Source organism: Triturus cristatus, chromosome 7 (genome assembly GCF_964204655.1).
Source record: "Triturus cristatus chromosome 7, aTriCri1.1, whole genome shotgun sequence".
NCBI lineage: Eukaryota > Metazoa > Chordata > Amphibia > Caudata > Salamandridae > Triturus > Triturus cristatus.
The window spans coordinates 749,237,665-749,258,414 of NC_140590.1; the positions used below are offsets into that span (position 1 = coordinate 749,237,665).

A 20,750-nucleotide genomic window follows, 5' to 3' on the forward strand; every position below is an offset into this window, starting at 1 on the left:
TGCGGAACGCTTATTTTCATATCCCCGTCGTGCTGGCCCACCGGCGTTACCTGCGGTTCACGGTAGGCCACGAGCACCTTCAGTTCACTGTGCTCCCTTTTGTCCTTACCAGCGCCCCTCGGATGTTCACGAAAGTGATGGCGGTGGTCGCAGCTCATCTGCGCAGATCAGGGGTTTCAGTCTTCCCCTATCTCGACGACTGGCTGTTGAAGGCGGGCTCGCCCCAGGCAGTTGGCTCCCACCTCCAGACTACGGTCGACCTCCTGCATTTGCTGAGGTTCTCCATCAATGTGCCGAAGTCGCACCTGATTCCCTCTCAGAAGCTCCTCTTTATCGGAGCGGTTCTGGACACGGTACAATTTCGGGTTTATCCTCCCGAGCAGTGAGTCCGGGACATTCGGGCTATGATTCCGATCTTTCGGGCCTGGTCCTGGGTTTCTGTTAGGATGACCTTGAGGCTGCTGTGCCTCATGGCCTCCTGCATCCTGCTGACCAATCGTGCCAGATGGCTCTGCAGTGGGACCTGAAGTTCCAGTGGGCGCAGCATCAAAGGGACCTCTCCGAGCATGTCCAGATCTCTGAAGGCACTGTACAGCAGTTGCAGTGGTGGCTTACGGACCAACATTGGGTCAGTGGCAGATCCCTCTCCCTTCCCCAACCGGAACACACAGTGGTGACGGATGCGTCCCTCCTGGGATGGGGCATCCATATGGGAGAGGCGGAGATCAGAGGCCGCTGGTCTTCGGCGAAGTCCAGGCTCCATATCAATCTTCTGGAGCTCCGTGCGATCCTACTTGCACCGAAGGCATTCCTTCCCTCTGTCAGGGGGAGAGTAGTGCAGGTGTTCACAGACAACACCACCGCCATGTGGTTTTGCAACAAGCAGGGCGGGGTGGGGTCGGGGACCCTATGTCAGGAGGCTGTGTGTCTCTGGACATGGCTGGAATGTCACAGCATTTCCTTGACGGTTCAACACTTGGCAGGTTCTTTGAACACCAGGGCGTATGAACTCAGCCGCTGGTGCATGATGGATCACGAATGGCGTCTTCAATTGGAGGTGGTGCAAGGCCTCTTTCAACAGTGGGGAGAGCCTTGGTTAGATCTATTCGCCCCCGAAGAGAATACGCAATGTCATCTTCTGAGGCTTGAGCCGGGAGATCGAGGCTGCTGCACTGTGCGAGGTGTCTTGTGTACTGTAATTGCGAATTTAGGTGGCATCATATCTGCTTTTACTTCTGTGTTTTTAACGTGTTTTATTTGTTGAATTTTGTGCTAAATATTATGCTAAATCCATTTTAAACTTTTAAATACTTTGCACATTGGGGTGATCCTTAAGGTTCACTTTTTCCTTGAACGAGTCCCTGCATTGTATTCCGCGACTCCCGCCCGCCATCTTGGTGGTAATACGAGGAGCATTCTAGCGTCTGCTCCTTGCACACTACTTAGTGGGCCATGGCGCAAGCGCGCAGCGTCGACATCTCCTGAGGCTTGAGCCGGGAGATCGAGGCTGCTGCACTGTGCGAGGTGTCTTGTGTACTGTAATTGCGAATTTAGGTGGCATCATATCTGCTTTTACTTCTGAGTTTTTAACGTGTTTTATTTGTTGAATTTTATACATTTTAAACTTTTAAATACTTTGCACATTGGGGTGATCCTTACCGTTCACTTTTTCCTTGAACGAGTCCCTGCATTGTATTCTGCGACTCCCGCCCGCCCGCCCGCCATCTTGGTGGTAATACGAGGAGCAGTCTAGCGTCTGCTCCTCGCACACTACTTAGTGGGCCATGGCACAAGCACGCAGCGGGCGTGCGCAGCGGGCGCGCCGGTGGCGCGCCAAAGGCAAGCCCAACTGCGCCCGTCCGCGCCGGGACGTCGCCAGGTGCCAGGGACCATGCCACTGATATGGACAACCCTAGTAAGTGTAAATTAGTATTTAGTGGCGCTGCTCTCAGACTCATTTACGCTAGGTCACCTTTGACTAGCCTGTCCTGACACAATACGGTACCTCATCCTCTCGAACGACCCTTTTCCTGCACACAATGCAGATTTCAGAGTAACTGGGAAGATGAAACTCCAGGAAATATTCCCCCAGTACTTATCCCTGGGCAGTACGATACCGGGACCCCCGTGTCCCCAGACACAAGTAGGATCAGTAATAGTTATACACCATCCCCTAACAATTCACAGCTTAACCACTGGAAGGGCTTTCTATGTAATGTGAGATCGCTTCCTAAACACACGTTAGAGATATGGGATCTACTTACGACTGACCTGCCTGACGTGGGTTTCCTGACTGAAACCTGGTTGAAACCCACCAGTGGCCCAGATATCAAGATTGCTATTCCTGATGGTTACAGGATCCAGCGCCTAGACAGGCCGCTGAAAACCGGGGGGGGGGGGGGGGGGGTGGGTTGCAATCCTTCACAATGATCGTGTAAAACTTTCTATCTTAGATCAACGCACTAATGCCCAAATCGGAGTAATGATCTTTAAGATGGAAATGGTCACCCATGACTTTTGGAGAGGGGCACTGGTTTATCGCCCTCCTGGCCCTATAAAGGACTTCTCCTCTCAATTAATGGAATTAATTGCCCCCCATGTGATTGCGTCGGAGAATTTCCTATTATTAGGTGATTTCAATATACATAGCGACAATCTTTTGCTGCCCGAAATATCAGCCTTTATTTCTGACCTGTCTACCCTGCACCTTACCATAAAAAATGAGGGTCCCACACATACGGCTGGCCATACTATAGCTATTATTTTTTCCAATTCCGACCGGTTTATCTGTAAAACCCCGCACCCGTTGTGCTGGACTGATCATGCTCTTATCAATTTCCAAGTGCAGTACCCTCTTACGTCTTCTACTATGGCAGCTCACATTCAATTCCCCTATAGACAATGTTCAAAAATCAATCCGGAGTCTTTTGCATTAGCCTTCACTCCTCCTAGGTTTCCCCCGACCAATAATATAGAAGATAACCTTTCCCTTTTTAACACCACTGTTTTAGCAGCTATCAACTCAATTGCCCCCGAAAAAATTTGCTCTAAAGCCCCCAGGAATAATTTGGCGGTGTGGTTTACCCCAGAACTGTGTATAACGAAAAGCCAATGCAAAAATCTTGAAAGAAAGTGGCGGCGCACCCACCTAGACAACGATAAAGCACATTTTAGAGCTGCGCTAACGCTCTATCATAAAGAAATCAAACAAGCACGCAGAACATATATAGCTGCGCAATTAAGGCTAGCAGGTAATGCGCCGAAAATTCTTCACCAAATCTTGCAAGATTTCACTTGTCCCAAAGCCTGTGATCTGGACAACTTGCATTCCCAGTCTCTTTGTAACAAAATTAGCTCTTTTCTCATTCAAAAAATTGATTCCATCTATGACAAATTCGCCAATACTTGTCATACCTCACTGTCTGATGACATTGTAAAACCCTCTATTGTCATCCACTCACCTTTGCCGACCTTCCCTTCCCTCTTACGGGATGAGACCAATACACTACTACGCAATCTCACATCTGGTTCTCCCGTAGATGTTATGCCTGCCAGATTAGGAGCGTCTCTGGCTCACGCACTAGCAGACCCCGCCACCATGCTGTTTAACTCCTCTTTAAGTAAGGGACTAGTTCCCCTTTCTTGGAAAGCTGCACAGGTCATACCACTACGTAAAAACAACAAGCTTCCCATGGACGATCTCGCCAACCTTCGCCCTATCTCCCTCCTCCCTTATCTGAGTAAGGTCCTCGAGAAATATGTGAATAAACACATCTCAAACCATATCGAAACAACTGGCTACCTGGACCCGTCACAATCAGGGTTTCGTGCAAATTTCAGCACCGAGACCGCCTTGGTTGCTGTTACCGATTGTATCAGACGGACGTTAGATCAGGGACAATCTGCCATCTTGGTCCTTTAAGATCTTTCTGCCGCGTTCGATACGGTCAACCATCTGACCTTGCTCGAAAGATTAAGAGGGGCAGGACTAGGGGGTATGGCGCTCAGTTGGGTAACTAGCTTCCTCACTGACCGCACCCAAACCCTGAACCTTGGCCCTTTTCGCTCTACTACTGAGTGTCTGACCAAGGGCGTGCCACAGGGCTCTTGTTTGAGCCCTACGTTGTTCAACATCTATGTGGCCCCCCTTGCCTCTCTCTTAAGATCTCTTGGGTTCATCCCCATATCTTATGCGGATGACACTCAACTTATTTTCCCATTTGATAAATCCTCACTGACTGCTCAAACCTGTTTCTCCCAAGGTATGCTGGCCATCTCGGAGTGGATGAGTAGCAATTTCCTGCAGCTGAATGCCAGCAAAACAGAGATCATCCTCTATGGAGATGCCTCCATCATGTGGTCACCAACTTGGTGGCCTACTGAGTTGGGGCCCGTCCCGTCGCCTAAGCTCACAGTAAAAAATCTTGGCGTTCGCTTCGATCAGGCTATGTCCATGAAGGACCATGTTTCTTACACCGTCAGTGCATGCTTCTTCACTCTGCGCCTTCTGAAGAAAGCTCTTCCCTATCTCCCGGACTCTTTTCGCAGGACACTTGTCCAGGCCCTGGTATTAAATAAACTGGACTATTGTAATGCACTAATGGTCGCTGCTAATGAATCTGCCTTTAACCGTCTGCAAGTGGTGCAAAACACCGCAGCACGACTGGTCACCAAAGCTCCAGGCAGATCTGCCTCTATCCCGCTGCTTCGGCAACTGCATTGGTTACCAGTGAGGAAACGAGTCAAGTTTAAACTTTGTTGCCTGACTCACAAAGCATTGTGGGGCCCCGGCCCTTCCTATCTAACTGAAAGGCTCAATCAGTACATCCCCAATCGCGACCTGAGGTCTGGCTCTAAATCGCTGTTACTCATTCCGAGGATTAAGAGAGCATGATTGGGAGGTAGATCTTTCTCCTACCAAGCTCCATTGGTATGGAATCAACTGCCCCTCCCGCTCAGACAGTGCTCCGACTATCTTGGGTTCAGAAAGATACTAAAGACCACCCTTTTCTCGGAATGATACTGCCGCATCACCCCCGCACAGTTCTACCAGCGCTGAGAGACCCCATCGGGGGTGATTCATGCGCTTTATAAACTATATAAACTAAACTATAAACTATCTCTTCTGCGCGTTGGAATTTCGAAGGCGGCACTCGCTCGGAGAATCTTTTCGTCACAAGTGGAGCTGCGGTCTATTGTACGCTTTTCCACCTATACCACTTCTACCTAGAGTGCTGAAGAAGATCAGGCGTGACCGGGGCCAAGTCTTGTTGTTGCCCCGGACTGGGCTCGAAGAGTTTGGTATCCTGAGCTACTCAGTATGAGCGTGGATCCCCGATCCGACTGCCTCTTCGAGAGGATCTTCTGTCGCAGCAGCAGGGGACGGTCCTCCACCCGAACCTGTCCAGCCTCCACCTACCTGCGTGGAGATTGAGCGGCAACAGTTGATTCCATTTGACTTGCCTCCTTAAGTCTGTGATATCATTCTGGCAGCCAGGCGTCCCTCCACTAAATTGGTATACGCCTGCAGGTGGAATTAATTTGTGGCATGTTGCACGGGAAAGGCTGTGGATCCCCTTTCTGCCCCTCTTTCAGAATTCCTTTTGTTCCTTCTTTCTCTGGCCCAGCAGGGCTGTGCTCTGGGCACTATTAAAGGCTACCTTTCTGCAATTTCGGCCTTTCTCAGGCTCCCTGATCAGCCCTCTCTTTTCAAGTCCCCTGTTGTAAATAGATTTCTCAAAGGCATTTCTCATCTTTTTCCTCCTATGCCTTTCATAATCCCACAGTGGGACTTGAATCTAGTTCTTACATACCTAATGAGCGCTCCCTTTGAGCCTCTGCGCAATTGTCCTCTTCATCTGCTGACCTTGAAGACTGCTTTCCTGGTTGCCATCACCTCTGCCAGGAGAGTGAGTGAGCTCCAGGCTCTTTCTTGTAAGCCTCCTTTTCTGTCTGTCCATCCGGACAAGGTTGTACTCAGGACACGTCCATCATTTCTGCCGAAGGTTGTCACTGCCTTTCACATTGGGCAGACCATCACATTGCCCACCTTCTTTCCGCCTCCGCATCCTTCCAGAGAGGAAAAGAGGCTCCACCGTCTGGACCCAAAACATGCGCTCTCATTTTACGTGAACCGCACGCAACAGTTCCGGGTGGATGACCAGCTCTTTGTTGGCTACATTGGCGCCAAGAAAGGTCGGACCGTACAAAAGCAGACTATCTCCCGATGGGTCGTCTTGTGTATTAAAACATGTTACTCTCTGGCGAAAAAGGATCCTCAGGTGGGGCTGCGCGCCCATTCCACCAGGGCGACAGCGGCCACTAATGCATTGGGGCATGGTGTCCCCTTACAAGACATGTCAGGCAGCCTCGTGGGCCTCGCTGCACACTTTTACTAAGCATTATTGCCTTGACAGTCAAATCCGGAGAGACGGCTTCTTTGGCCGTTCTGTTCTCCGTGACTTGTGTGATCTTGGTTCGCAGCCCACCACCGTGGTTGGTATTGCTGGGGTATCTATTCTAAGGTAAGGAAACTACCACTAACGTGTTTCTTTCAGATGAGCAAGTTACTTACCTTCGGTAACGGTATATCTGTAAGAAACATTACTTAGTGATAGGTTCCTTACTGCCCCACCCATCCTCCCCGTTCTGCAAACTGATTTCTAGGGTTAAGGTAATCCCTTTTAAGGCCCTAGTTTCAATGCACCAGTGGTCAGTATCTTGTATGGCTCTGCGTGGGTCGATGCGGAAAGTCGTGTACAGAACTGACGTCAGCACGCGTGGGCACGTCTAAGTAGCTCCAGTGACATCATCTCAGCGACTACGACGCCAATGACGTACGCAGAGCTGCACAACGCCGCCTACCAACGCGCAGGGGTACTGCTGACGAAAACTTTCCGGATCCAGTCTGACACCTGTGGTAATTCTAAGGTAAGGAGTCTATCACTAACTAATGTTTCTTACAGATATATTGTTACCAAAGGTTAGTAACTTGTTCTTTACTTTTATTTAAGCAGTAACTAATAGTGGCCCAGTGGGTATGCGAAGCTTACCAAACTCTTTGCGCTTCTTCATGTTTAGGTCACGCTATAATTTCTAAATATGACCCCCCATCCCACTCCGCACAAGCCATTATTCCCCCTCCTTCCCCCCCATCTATGCCCTTCATGTGACTTGTTCATTTAGGCTCCATGTGGGCGCTCCTCGGGTTGCAGTCAAGCACTGTGTCCTTCCATGGACAATCTTCAAAGCCTGGATGCAAGATCTGATCTTATCAGGTCCGCACAGCAGACATGTTTGCAGATTTTGTTCATTACGGCGCCTTCTTAGGGACCAAGTGAAGACCCAGTTTTAAGAGCTAACAGTATATTCCCCCACCCCTCATTCCACGTGACAACGTTTAGTCTGCTGTGACTGTTGTGTTCCGTCGTTTCTAGCAACGGCAAAATGATGTTCGAAATTTATAGTTCCAACATTCTTTGTTTCTTTTCTACAAATTAGCATTGCATGCAATAAATTTAATTGTATTTCTCAATGTCAGAGAAGCCTCTGAAATTACAAAGCGCATCAAGGCCTGCAGTTCGGTACTAAGCGCTATATAACTGCAATTACATTCAGGGCACAAGTCCTAAAAAAGAAGTGGGTGGACTGACCAAGTCAGGCAGTATGCAAGTGAGGCGTGCTATCATAGCACATGACGTCACAACATGTGACATTCCATGAGGCATCACAGGAAGTGATCTCACTGGAAGTGATGCTCTGATATGTGTATGTTATAACATATGCCAACTACAAATGCCATAAAATATGTGTTTTTTTAAAAGTTGGCTCCTGCAATGCATATCATGTAATATGCAGATCACAGATTTTTATTTTATGTAGATCGGTAAATGGATTACTGCTATGAACACAGAGATCCTTTTGTTACTTGCAGTTAATAAATAGTAATCCTTCTAGTAGACCACAGTGAGCTTTGAAGTGTATTTGACTCCTACACCTTGTAACCCTGACTGTCTCATGTAACACATCTTGTACATTAATTTACACACTTACATGATTTATTTGGAATGGATAATGTGTAGCTTATGTAAAGTGCTCTAACACTCTGCATTGGGATGAGTAGCGCTATAAAAGTAATACAAAAAGTGCTATTTAAATTATTTGTGTAAATACTGAGATTGACCAACCTATCTGACATTCCTACAGTGCATGCACCTATATACTACAAAGTAAAATGCATGCATCTCTTAAGTACCTGTGAAGAGATAAAAAGCTGTGTGCTTTTGTTTTCTCCCTGGTGTATTTGCATTTGTGAGGTTCCAGGACTCTCCAATCCCACACTCGATCAAAAGGAGGCCTGGTGGCCTCTTAACTTCTGTATTTATTGTTACCCAGCTGGAGGTGGCAAAAGACAGTCCCCTTTCTGCCAGCACGTTGCTGTTGGGAATCAAAAGCAGACAATGTGCAGGAGCTGATGAACGTGTCCCGGTGAATCTGATAGAGACTACTAGCTGCAGATTCCGTCACGTAGAATTATCCCCAGGCGTGAGACTGGATCCGGAAACTTTTTGCCACAGCATCCCTGCGCGCCGGGGGCGGGGCGACATCACGTGACTCCGCCCAGGCGTCGTCCGCGTACGTGACGTCAGCGAGGTCTCATAAGACCCGCCCCGGCGCGCCCACGTCAGTTTTTTCCTTTTCCGTGTGCAAGGCGGATCCGTTCCTTGCTGCGGGCCTGTTTAAGGCCCCCCTTAATTCCATTCTTTTTTGGTGGAACAGTGCGCGAATGCCTTCGGGCTTTAAAACTTGCACGTTTTGTGGGCGTCTTATGTCGGCGATGGACCCTCACCTCATTTGCATGTGGTGTTTGGGGGAGGATCACAGCACCTCAGATTGTGCGGCGTACCAAAAGTTGAAGCCGAAGTCACGGCGGGAGCACCGAATGAAACTTTCTTGGCGCGTCTCTCCAGGTCGACGTCCTCCCCTCGGTCTGCTTCGGCAGACGGCTTCAGGTCTGGTCGTGGTTGTCATCCTCGCCTTTCTCGAATGTCACATGAGTATTGCTCCCCGGTGGGTAAGTGTCGCAGTTCGTCCCCAGGGGCTGGTTTCGGCCTACCTGGGGCGTGGACTCTCCGCGGGTGATGCAGCCCCGCGTGTCATCCTATCCACCGTTTCCCGGTGTTGGGGCATCGAGAGTCCAGATGGAGAATACGCGACGGCTTTGCAGGCCTCGCTGGCATCTCCTCCTCCTTCCCCTCCTGGGGCGTCGGTGGATCCCTTGCCTTGCGCAAGGCCCTCCACAGAGCCGCCGGTGGCTCCGGCGCCGACTGGGTCGGATCCAGGCTTGGAGGATGTGGTGCTGTTGGGGTGTGGCTCCTCTGGGGCACCTCCTTCAGGCCACGGCATCTCTGCCTCACCGCAAACCCTTGTGGGGGTCCCTGTGGTGTCGCGGGAGGTCGCCGGGGCTCTGGTTGCATCCCCGAGCCCCTCTCGGTCCCTTGGCAGGGTGGTCCTGTCTAAGGCCGAGGTGACGCCTCTACGGCGCCGGCAGCAGCTGGACCGTGCAGAGCCACAGGGGTCGGTGGACTCTTCTCGTCCCGCTCCAGGTCGAGGGCGGACCCCTCGTCCCTCTCCGGGCCCCTCTCGTACCTCCTCACAGGCGGCTGCCTCGTTGGAGGGCGAGTCGGAGGTTGTATCGTCCCTGGCACCGCCACAGGGGTTGCCGGGCAACCTTCGCCTCCTTCTGGGCCGCGGCCGGCTTCGGGCTTCAGGCCCCTCCCCGGGCCCATCCCATTCCCCCACGCAGGTGGTTGCCTCGGCAGGGGTCAGGCCGGCGCCGTATCGGTGCCGCTCCGGGGCCGGTGCGGCTCCAGCTCTACTCTGGTCCCCGCTCCGGTCTCCAGTGCGGAGTGACTTGGAGGTCCCTTGCCCGGCGACGCCGGATGGCGCCGGTGTCCTGCCTCGAGCAGCGGACTCTACGGCTCCGTGCAGGGGTCGTACCGGGGATTCGTCTTTGGACGCTCCTTCTTCTATGCGCATCTTTTATGGAGGCAGGCTCCATATTGGTGTCATCCTCCCCGGAGACTGGTCGCCGTGTGGTGTCCTTTTCTCCGGCATCGAAGGGTGGCTCCCCGCCCTTCTTGAGGCAGGGGTGTTTGTCGGAAGAGCGGCAGGTCTCTCATTCTTCAGCTCCTAACGTTTGGTCTATGAGTTGAAACGCCTTAGTAGTGCTTGTATTTGTCCACAACACCCTCATTCTTGTTTCCGGATAACAAGTCTGACGGATTTAAACCTACCTAGGTCTATTGATATAGGTTCCTTCAAGCTTGATCATTAAAAAGGTTATTGAACCCTTGTGCTACTGATAGTTTTGAGTGTGTGTTGTCCTAATGTCGGTGGATATTTCGGCGCATAGCCGTGCAGCTCTGAAACGTCATTTGACGCAGTATGGGGTGCCGGACACTGGTATGAACGTCATCTTTGTGGTGGGAGCCGATGCGGCTCATCCCTATGAGTTGTTCTACTCTTGGGTGACGATTCCGGCGGTAAGTGAGGATGATAATACCTTTCATTCTTACACTGCCGCTGCCGTGCCAGCGAACTATACGCCGTATAGGACACAAGAAATACCAATATCTGCTTGGCAGCATCTTATTTGGTTTAATGGCGCCCTTCCCCATGTGGTTATACCGCCAAGAATGGGCCCTTTATCAATTGCAGGGGCCACTTGGCCGGTACTAGCCGGATTTACGCCTCATCCCCGTTACCTCACGGTGACGGTGGCTGAGTTGCGTGTACTGCACACTGCCCTAATTACGGTATATAGGGCGTTAGTGCAGTACGTGTCGCGCAATGTGCAGGCGGGGGCACCTGCTGTTCCGGGGCAGCCTACTGATCACCACGCGGTGGTCATTAGTCCTGTTATGGTTAATTCTGTTATGGGCAAGCGCCCCCAAACTAGGGATGATTTCCCCTTTTGGCTTGCTGAAAAATTTGACCAAATAGAGGCGGTATACCCGAATACATCTCCTGTGGAGAAACACAGGATCCTCACCATTAGTTTGCCTAAAGACTTGGTCCCCCACATAGATGATTGTGTAAATTGGGGCAAGGTCTTTGCAGCGACGTACGCGCAGTGCTTTGGCACTCCGTCTATGTTGCAGCTGCCCTCCGTTATCAAACGAGTTCAAGAGAACCATGGTGCGGAGTCTGCAATAGAATTAGGGATGCGGCTCCTCGGACAATTTGACCTGGTGGCTACCATGATAATGGGAAACCTTAAGGGTGATGCTTTGTATTTCCAGGTTCGTAATGAACTGAAGCGAGTTGCTGAAGAGGACAAACCGCAGGAATTTGCGAAAATAATCGCAGAGGCTTACCGGGATTTGGGGCGTAGCTCTTTAGGAGTTAAGCCTGTAATCAAGAATCCCGATCTGAAACAGCAGGGTAAGGCAGAAACCTCTGGTAAGGACGACCGACCAAGTTTTCCAAAACAAAATTGGCGGTTTAAACAACAGGGAAAGCAGCAGCAACAGAAACAGGGCTCTCGGCCTGCCTCTCCCGTACAGTCAAGTAGTGAACGCACTTATGATCTGCGCGATCATGCTACTATTAAGTCTCCTGATAGATTTCAGGTTTCTGAACAGCGTTCTCCTCGTTCTTCACAGGAAACATCGGCTACACAGTCCGGTGGCGGAGGCGGTGGCAAGGGTCGGGGTGCTCCACAACAGCGTGACCAACCCCGACAGACTGAGGGTAAAGGCAAGCAGGACGAATTTGCACGACAAAGACCCCCGTTTCAGAAGAAGAAAGTGGCGGCTCTGACGGCAAGGTATGCCTCAGATAGTGCGGACACAGCTTTGGAACCGGACATGGGCGCTGACGCTACTGGACAGCGCAGCGGAAATTACCATAGTCCGACAAGCTCTGCGTCCATTTCTGGCGGTGACAGCAACTGATATATCGGTTACTGTTGAAACAGCTGACACCAGAGTGGCTCCCCCTGACAGACTTTATGAAATAGTCTTATTAATTGAGGGTGACATACAACGTACAATAAAAGGGATTTTTTGGGATAATCTGACCACCACCTATGATATCCTCCTAGCGGAGGCAGATTGGCCTCCGGCGTTCATTTTAGAGGCTCCTAGAGGGGAGGAAGTAATCCTCCCGTCCTTTGCGCACACAGTGCCTAAGGACCAAGCTGAAGTGTATGCTGGGGAGTGGGCGCTTGCGCTTGCGCCGGCGGTGTATCGTACTCAAGTGGGATGGGACCGATTGTCCCCGTGCCATGAGATTCCATTGCGGTCTATGCCCCAGCCTCAACCTCAATATCCCATGCGTCGTGAAGCTAGACCCCACGTCGCGGCAATCCTTGAACAATTGGAATATCAGGGTGTTATTGAAACATGTGTGTCCCCTATGAATAACCCTTTATTCACTGTAACGAAGCCTGACGGCTCGTACCGTTTAGTTTTGGATTACCGGCACCTAAACTCCCATTGCCGGACCTGCGCGGTACAAAATACACATAGCTCGGCTTTAGTCGACAGTCTCGTGCGTAAAAGGTTTAAAACGACACTTGACATTTCCAATGGCTTTTTTAGCCACAACCTGTCCACACTGAGTAGCCAGTGGACGGCGTTTACTTCGGGCGGCAAACAAAAACAGTTTACAAGATTAGCCATGGGTTACAAAAATAGCCCTGGCGTCTTTTCTGCTCGCGTGGTTTCTCTCTTAGAAAGAATAGACCCCGACGCATACTCCTATGTTGACGATATCTATCTTACGGATGATGAGCTGATGCCACATCTGTCTCGAGTCGACAATATTATCGTGAGTTTTGCTGACTATGGCTACAAATTCAATTTTGCGAAGTCTCACATCGCAGAATATACGGTGTTGTTTTTGGGCTACGAGCTCAACAATGAAGGTAAGGGGTTAGCCCCCCACTTTCTGGAGAAGTGTGCACGCTTAAGTGCTCCTACGACACTGAAGAAATTACAATCTCTGCTGGGCTTTCTGAATTTCGGCCGTACGTACATTCCTGATTATGCCCAGCGTATCAAGCCGCTTTACGCCTTGGTACAACCTTCGTTTTCGAAGTCTAGCTGGCAGCTAGAACACTCTGCAATTTTACAGTCTTTACAGGCTGACTTTCTTGCTTCACAATACTTGCTGACACGTGATAACCGCACTAACCTGGTAATACGAATAGTGCCAGGCGCCGTGGGGTTCACGTATTTGACGTTTAATGAGGGCGATACAGTCCCCATTGCGTACAAATCCCACTTGTACACCTCTGCTGAATTACGTTTTTCCACGGTCGAAAAAGTTCTGACTGCTGTGCAGATGGCGATCCTCAAGGAACGCGCACTGTCGCATGGGAAACAGATTCTGGTTGTAACACCATATCCTGCCTTAGAGGCAGTGACTAAGGCAAGTGTACCAAATTCTAAAGCTTTGCATCCACGGTGGATACAATGGGCCACAACACTGACGTCGCCAGATGTCACTTACATCTTTGATGCATCATTACAGACTCAAGAGTACTTGCAGTATGAATTCGTTCATCCGGCACCTCTGTCTTTGCGCCCGCTCGAAGAATACCATTGTGTCATATACACTGACGGGTCTGCGCAGCCCGCAATTGGATCAAAGCACGCTTATTCAGCGGCTTGCGCAATTGTCGTAGGTACATTCGTAAATGGTGAATTCCAATCTGATGCAGTGCATACGCAGTCATTGGGTGATTGTACTGCGCAATTAGCGGAGCTTCGGGCTCTGGTGCTTGCACTGGAGTTTGCTGATCCCCGGGTCACTACTCTTATAGTGAGTGACTCCTTCTACTGTGTCCAGTCCTACAATGACAATTTACACTTCTGGTCTCAGAATGATTATCGAGACACGAAAGGTAGCACAATTAAGCATAAAACGCTTTGGGTTCGAGTGGCAGACTTTAAAGAACGTCTCCCTCTCGTGAGTGTTATTCACGCTCTTGGTCACCAACGACTTGGTGTCCATGCTGTCGGCAACAGCTTAGCTGAAGAGGCAGCGAAACATCAGTGGCTACATACTTAGTGGCAGCAGTTACAAGATCCAAAAGTAAGATTGATGATGACATCTTGGCAGCTATTGCTGCTACAGAGAAGGGAGGTGATTACCCGAAGGGTTTTCCCTCTCGTTATATTTATCATTTAAGTCCTGATAACGTCCCATTAGTGAGGATTAACGACGTTGGTGACAGAATTATTCCCAACGCGGACTGCAGACCAGCACTGATCCTAGCTGCGCACGAGGGGTTGGCGTCAGCCCACGCCGGTGTGTCAGCTACAATATCTCTGCTACAACAACGTTACTGGTGGTTTGGTTTATATAAACAAGCGCGCGCATATGTTCTTGATTGTGACATTTGCCAACAGATTAAACCTTCTACTGTTGCGCGCCCACCACAGACACAGCTGTACATCTCTAATAAGCCATTTGGTTGTGTTTATTTAGACCACTGCGGTCCTTTTTCTTCTGATACTGCGTACAAGTATATCTTGGTTGCAGTGGATTCGTGCACACGTTTTCTTTGGGTATGGCCACAAAGGAGTGCTGACTCGCGGACTGTCATCAGGGATTTGCGTGTCTTTGTGGGAACTTTTGCGTGTGGTACCTTCCATTCTGATCAGGGCCCTGCGTTCGCCTCAAAGGCTTACAAGGAGGCTATGAGAAATTTGGGGGTCCTAGTCAAATTTTCGTCCCCCTACCGACCTGAGGGTAATAGTGTGGTGGAGCGAATGAACCGTGACTTAAAGCAATCATTGACAGCACGTGTTTTAGGCACAGGCCGGAACTGGCTAGCCCATTTGTATAACGTCCAACGTGCACTTAATAATCTCCCTAGAAGGTCTCTGGGTGGGCGGACCCCGTACATGATGCTCTTCGGAATCAGAATGTTTGTTCCAGACCTTGATGGTCTAGACATTGCGGCGTCGACCGCACCCTTTGACGTAGATGATCACTGTGCTGTTTTGCAGACTCTACAAGAAGCCAGAGACTCTCTTTCGAAAGAACACTTGCCCTCCACATCTGAAGCTGAGGTTCAGATTCCGGTAGTCGGCTGGCTACCCCGAGTTGGAGATCTGGTCCGTGAGAAGGTGGAGAACAAGAAGGAGTTCGGCCCCTCTTATCGTGCACCAGTTCCAGTGCTTGGAGTGCAGGGTACAAGAACAGTCATTTTACCTCCACTTCCTGGTCGCAAAGAAAACAGGTACATCTCTATTGACAATGTCAAACTTCAGCGAGTGGCCGATACTTCTTAGTATGACTCCGGCAGTTTCATGCCAGACAATGCAAAGAAATTCAATGTTGGTTCCTGCTTCTAACACCTTGTCTGATGTTGCCATCGAGATGCATTCAGTTACTGATCCCTTGCTGATACCACCGGCTGGTGGTTTGCCCGAAGAAACTGAGTATGCTTATCCTACACGTGGACCCTCGCCTGTTTTACAATCTACAGCACTTGGCCAGTCCCGTTTCTCCTTTGACACTAACTCTTTGCCCTCAACTCCCCCATCGAACATTGCTGTTTTTGTAAGCTGGTTTAAGAGACATTTTTTGATAGCCCCTTGGACATACATCTGGTTGCTGCTTTTCAGTATTTTTTTGTTTATGTCCATTGGATTTGTTATAGTTTTTTTCCGTTTGGTGGATGGCCACTATCTCAAAGAGAGATCGACAATTAGACTTATCGATGGAACTTTGGCCCCCCACTCCTCGTCCCACATCATGAAAAGGGACCAGACTTTTGTGAATATTACTGCCTGGCCCGTCATGGATGGAATCGCATGGGATGCAGCTCCTCCTGACTTCCAGGTCTGGCCCTTGCCTGCCCCGTTTGGCCTCGGGGACGGCCGCCTTAGTTTGCAGCCGTCGCCCACAGAGGAGCTGCTTTCTCCACCACGGGGCCCTACGGATGCGGGTGCAGCCTTCGCTCACGCGGTGTCCACGGCTGCGGGCATCCTACCCATGGGTGACCCGGTGGCTCACTCTCCGGGGCACCATCTGTTGGAGGTCCTCCACCAGGGCTCTTGTGGGAGGGAAATCTTGCTTCCCTTTGAAGGTTTGCTCCTTTCAACCTTGACAGGGGCTTGGAGGCGTCCTGCCTCCGGGGACCCGGTGCCTCCGCATCTTCTGCATCGTCACCTTCCGATGCCGCGTGACCCGGCGTGCATGTCCAGTCACCCCTCAGCCGCCAGTCCCCTTCTGCGGACTGCTTTTCCCTCCCTGCCGCCCCTGTTGGCTCCGCCTTCCAGAAAGGCCCGCTGGCTGGACACTTGGGGACGCAACATTTTTGCCTCGACCAGCGCGGCCCTGCGTGCCCTTAACACCTTGTGTGTGCTGGCTAGGGCCTCCTAATGTTTGTGGAACTCGGCTGAGTCTCTGGGGTCTGCTCCCAGGAGTCAGCTCAGGTGGATTTGCGGCACCATGCATTGGATGGCCAGGACCTTGCGGCGTTTATTCTCTGCTCCGCTCTGGACTTCTGAGGCGCTGGGCCGGCCCATGGCTTCCTCAGTCGCTCTCCGTCGCCATGCTTGGCTTTGGGACGGCGTCTTCCCCGAAAATATTCGGGAGAGGCTCATTGATCTCCCATTTGATGGCAGTCTGTTGTTTCATGCCCCATCCTCCTCCTCCTCCGTCCCCTCCTCAGTGACTTCTGAGTTAGGGTTGCTTTTGGGCCTTCTTAGGCCGGCGGTTATGGTTGTGGAGTATGTTTTTCTGGCCGTTTACGTCCTTCCTTGGGACTTTGGCATTGTTGGCTGCTGGACGGCCCCCTTGTTGTTGTGTGTGAGTTCTGCAGGAGTTGTTGCGCAGACTTGGCCCTGAGATTGGGCCTTCTGCTTTTCTTGGGCTGCTGTCAAGCCTGTAGCGGGGTTGCTTTTTTTTTCCCCGTGGTTCTTTTGTTTCTTCCTCTTCTGCAGAAGTTCTTACAAAGAGGGTTCCCATATATTGGGACTTCACGTGCCCTATGTGGGGTTATGGTTGCTGTTATATGGCTTGTGCTCTGCTGGAAGGTTCTGGTCGCCTTCGGGTACCTGTTCTCCATGGTGTTTACGTAGGTTGCTTTTGCTTCCTGAGGTCATGTGTGCGGCCACTCGTGGTGGTGGCCTGGGCCTCTCCTCCTCTGCCTGCTCCCGTTCTGCGGTCTGGGATGTCCCTGTGTTCTCCCTTGCCAGGCATTGCCTACTTGGTCTTCCTGGGGCCTCGGCTGTTCTTCTTGCTTCTGGCCTTGACTGCCGGCGTTATTCTGGCTGGCAGGCTGCTCTCCATCTCGAATGGGCTCGCCTTCTTCTCCTTGGTTTCCTTGGGCCCTCTAGGCTTCTTCTTCTTCTTCTTCCGTCTTCCTGTCTTGGCATTCGGCGGAAGCTATGTTGCCTTGTGGGGGAGTGGGGTGCTTCGGCCTCTCCATCCTTGCCCTTGGTTCCTCTGCTGTGAGTGTATGAGCCTCTTCAGCCTTCCTTCCCTCCTACGTCCCCTTGGGGTCGGTGATGTTCTGCTTGTGGGGGTTCCCTTGGCCTGGCAGGGGCAAGGTTCTACCTGGTCCACAGATTTGGTCCCCTGTGGGACCCTCTGTTCTGCTTTGGCTGGTGGAGTCCTTTCGCAGACCCTCCTTCCCAGGGGGTATTGCTAGGGTATCTATTCTACATGAGAGAATCTGCGGCTAGTAGTCTCTATCAGATGTACGAGTTACTTATCTTCGGTAAAAATGTATCTGGTAGAGACGATTCTAGCCGCAGATTCCTTCATGGCCCACCCTTCCTCCTGTTCTGCAAGGACCCTTGGGTTGGTCTTCGGTGCTCGCCTCCCGGTGGGGGGCTGTGTCTCCTGTAGTGCATTCCTTATTCTTGACGGGTGGCTCCGTCTGGGGGCGGTTCATTCCTCCTTGGTTCTTTGGAGGATGGGGTTTTCAGTGCGCCGGTGCCCTGCTGCTCTGGCTACTCCAGGTTTGGGGGGGATTGCTTCTTTCCTTGTCCTCCTTTCCCTACCTTCCTTCCATTGCTATCCTCTGGTTTGGCCATGTCTTGCCCTTCTCCTTGTGGGTGGTTGCCCTCTAGGTTGGGGTGGCTTGGTGGTTTGTTGTCCCTGTCTGTCTTGGGACTGGTCCCCTTCCTTGCTCAGGATGAGGGGGGTGGGCTTCCTACGTGTGCCATGACTTTTATGCCTGTTCTTCCCTTTGGGGCACAGGGATGAGAGGTTGTCTGTGCCGGAGGGTGGCTGTGCAGGTCCTGCTTGTTCTTCTTCTTTCTTCTTTCCCTGCCCTTGGGGTCTGCGGTGTTGGCACTACCCTGGTAGTGTTGTTAGTCACCGTTTCTTTCCAATTTTTCTGCTCTTCGCACACTGTTCCCATGCTCCCACAGTTTTTTATCTGGTGGTTCCGCGTTGTGGTGCGGAAAAGTTCTCCGAAGAAAACTGACGTTGGCGTGTCGGGGTGGGTCTTGTGTGACCTCGCTGACGTCACGTAGGCGGCGACGCCTGGGCGGAGTTGCGTGATGTCGCCCCACCCCCAGCGCACAGGGATGCTGTGGTAAAAAGTTTCCGGATCCAGTCTCACGCCTGGGGATAATTCTACGTGAAGAAATCTGCGGCTAGAATTGTCTCTACCAGATACATTGTTACCGAAGGTAAGTAACTCGTACTTCAAAATTACATTTGGACAAGTTCAACATATTTCTGTGGGGCCCAACTTCTTAGCATTGGGGGGGGAGCGGTGCCCACCCAGTGAAAAGAATGGTTGGATTCCATGTACCCTCGTGTACCCCTGACTCATGCACTGATTACATTACAAAACAATGCCCATGCTGGTATTCCTCATCACTTCTATTATGGCTGAAGAGGTAATGTTCAGTTTGCAGTTTGCTCAGATCCTCCTTGGTGTTTAATCATGCCCTTACCATGCCACTGACAGCTCAGGCAGGGCCCCTTACCCTCTTCATGCTTCCAGCATTGCGCTCGTGCTACAGAATGTCACTTCAGTAGTCCAACATCAAATGGCCTTTTTTTTTGTTTTTTAGTCCTCATACGCCTTTAGATGTGACCAGAATCTGCTTTTTCTCTTTCTGTGGCCCTCCCCCCATTTGATTGATTAACGCCCGCAGTATGTAGATTCTGATCTGGTCTTAATGGAAGCACTTTACACAGAACCCCTACTGAATAGTCAATTCAGTTTTTCTAACTGGATGGCCCTTAAAACTGATCCGGGGGATACGTACATCTGTGCAACAGCATAATCATCGGACAAATAGGTCTCTGGTGTCACAACTTGTCAAGCCAGCCCATACATGGCAACCAAAAATCTTTCTTCCTTTTCGAAGTGGCCCTATCTAGTTTTATTGTATATTTGATCGCATTTACCCAATCTAAAAATGTCGGAGATAAATTCTTAAGCCAGCATTTGCAGATTTCTCTGCGAGCAAGTAGAATTAAATAGAATCTAAAGATACTTGCCAAATTTCTGGGCTGTGATCCGTCAAGCAATTTCCCCAGAGCTGGAATGGTAAGGTGAAGTCTCCGTCAGCCATGTTCATCATCATCCAGTAAAAATTTGCTATCTCTTTCTTGTTCCACGTTCTCGTGTGTATTGCCTTCTCCAGATCGTTTGAGATACCTGCCACTGTGCCGATTGCCTGACTCCAACTACTTATTTGTAGATATTTAAATTTTGATACTTTGCTATCAGTGATATTATTCAGCTCTTCCCATGATAGCAGGGAGCCCTCCGGCATTATTTGATCCCATTGTTCCAACCCCGCCAATTTCAGCAGAGTTGCCAATGCGTCTTTAGTCCACTCCGGTGATCCTGGGGATTCCCATATAGGAGCCAAGGCACTATAGTAACTCATTTTCGAGAGCTTTCTGACTTTATATTATGTCGTCGCTATATCTCTTAGCGACTTTAAGCGGACCTTCTTGAAGAAGCGTGGGTCTCCAAACTTATACCGAAAGGCTTGGTCACCTCCTTTTATGTCCCATAGTATTACTTTAAACATTTTTCCTATGTCTGAATCGTCTGGCTGGTTCAGGAGCATTTTTCCTGCCCCTGTTAAGAAAACCCATGCATAGAGAATTAGGTCTGGTGCGCATAATCCCCCTTTATTTTTCTTCCTTCGTAGTTTTTTCCACGAAATTCTTTTCCCCTTGAAGGCCCAAATGAAGGAATTCATTTTAGCTTGTATTTTCCTTACGACCTCCTCCTTAAATGCTAATGGAATATTTTGGAATAAGAATGTGAGTTTTGGTAAAAGCATAATTTTCACTATATTGACTCTACCTATTAATGTCAAAGGAAGAAACACCCAACTTTTTAGGGAGTCAGCAATTTCTTCATCTATTCTACACATGTTTTTATCGGAGATATGTTCAATGTTTTGCGTGATTCTGATGCCCAGATACCTTATCTCTTTTTTCAATATAGAGAGTTGAACATTCATATTCCAGGCCATGCACTCCGTTTTTGACTGGTTTATCTAATATCCTTAAATATGTCCCAATTGTGAGGCTATGTTGTATATTATTGGGATAACCACAACGGCATCTGACGTATATATCATCATATTGCCAGCATATAGGGATACTTTCTTTTCCCATTCTCTAAACTTAAAAGGAGCTATGCTGACTTGCTTTCTAATCCTTTCCGCTAATGGCTCTATGTAGAGATTAAAAAGCAGGGGTGACAAAGGACACTCCTGCCTTGTCTCTCTTTGGAT

General features: G+C 50.2%; 1 protein-coding gene and 1 long non-coding RNA gene across 3 annotated transcripts in view; both read left to right on the forward strand.

Moving 5' to 3' along the window:
- Positions 1–20,750, forward strand: part of DNAH17 (dynein axonemal heavy chain 17) — a 14,992,541-nt gene that overhangs the window by 6,610,920 nt on the left and 8,360,871 nt on the right. The gene's annotated exons all lie outside the window — the stretch shown is intronic.
- LOC146810463 (uncharacterized) overlaps positions 1–20,750 on the forward strand; it is a 217,174-nt gene that overhangs the window by 136,713 nt on the left and 59,711 nt on the right. Inside the window, exon 2 of the long non-coding RNA XR_014965693.1 lies at positions 15,024–15,256. This is a non-coding gene — a long non-coding RNA (uncharacterized LOC146810463). The remainder of the gene's footprint in view (positions 1–15,023; positions 15,257–20,750) is intronic.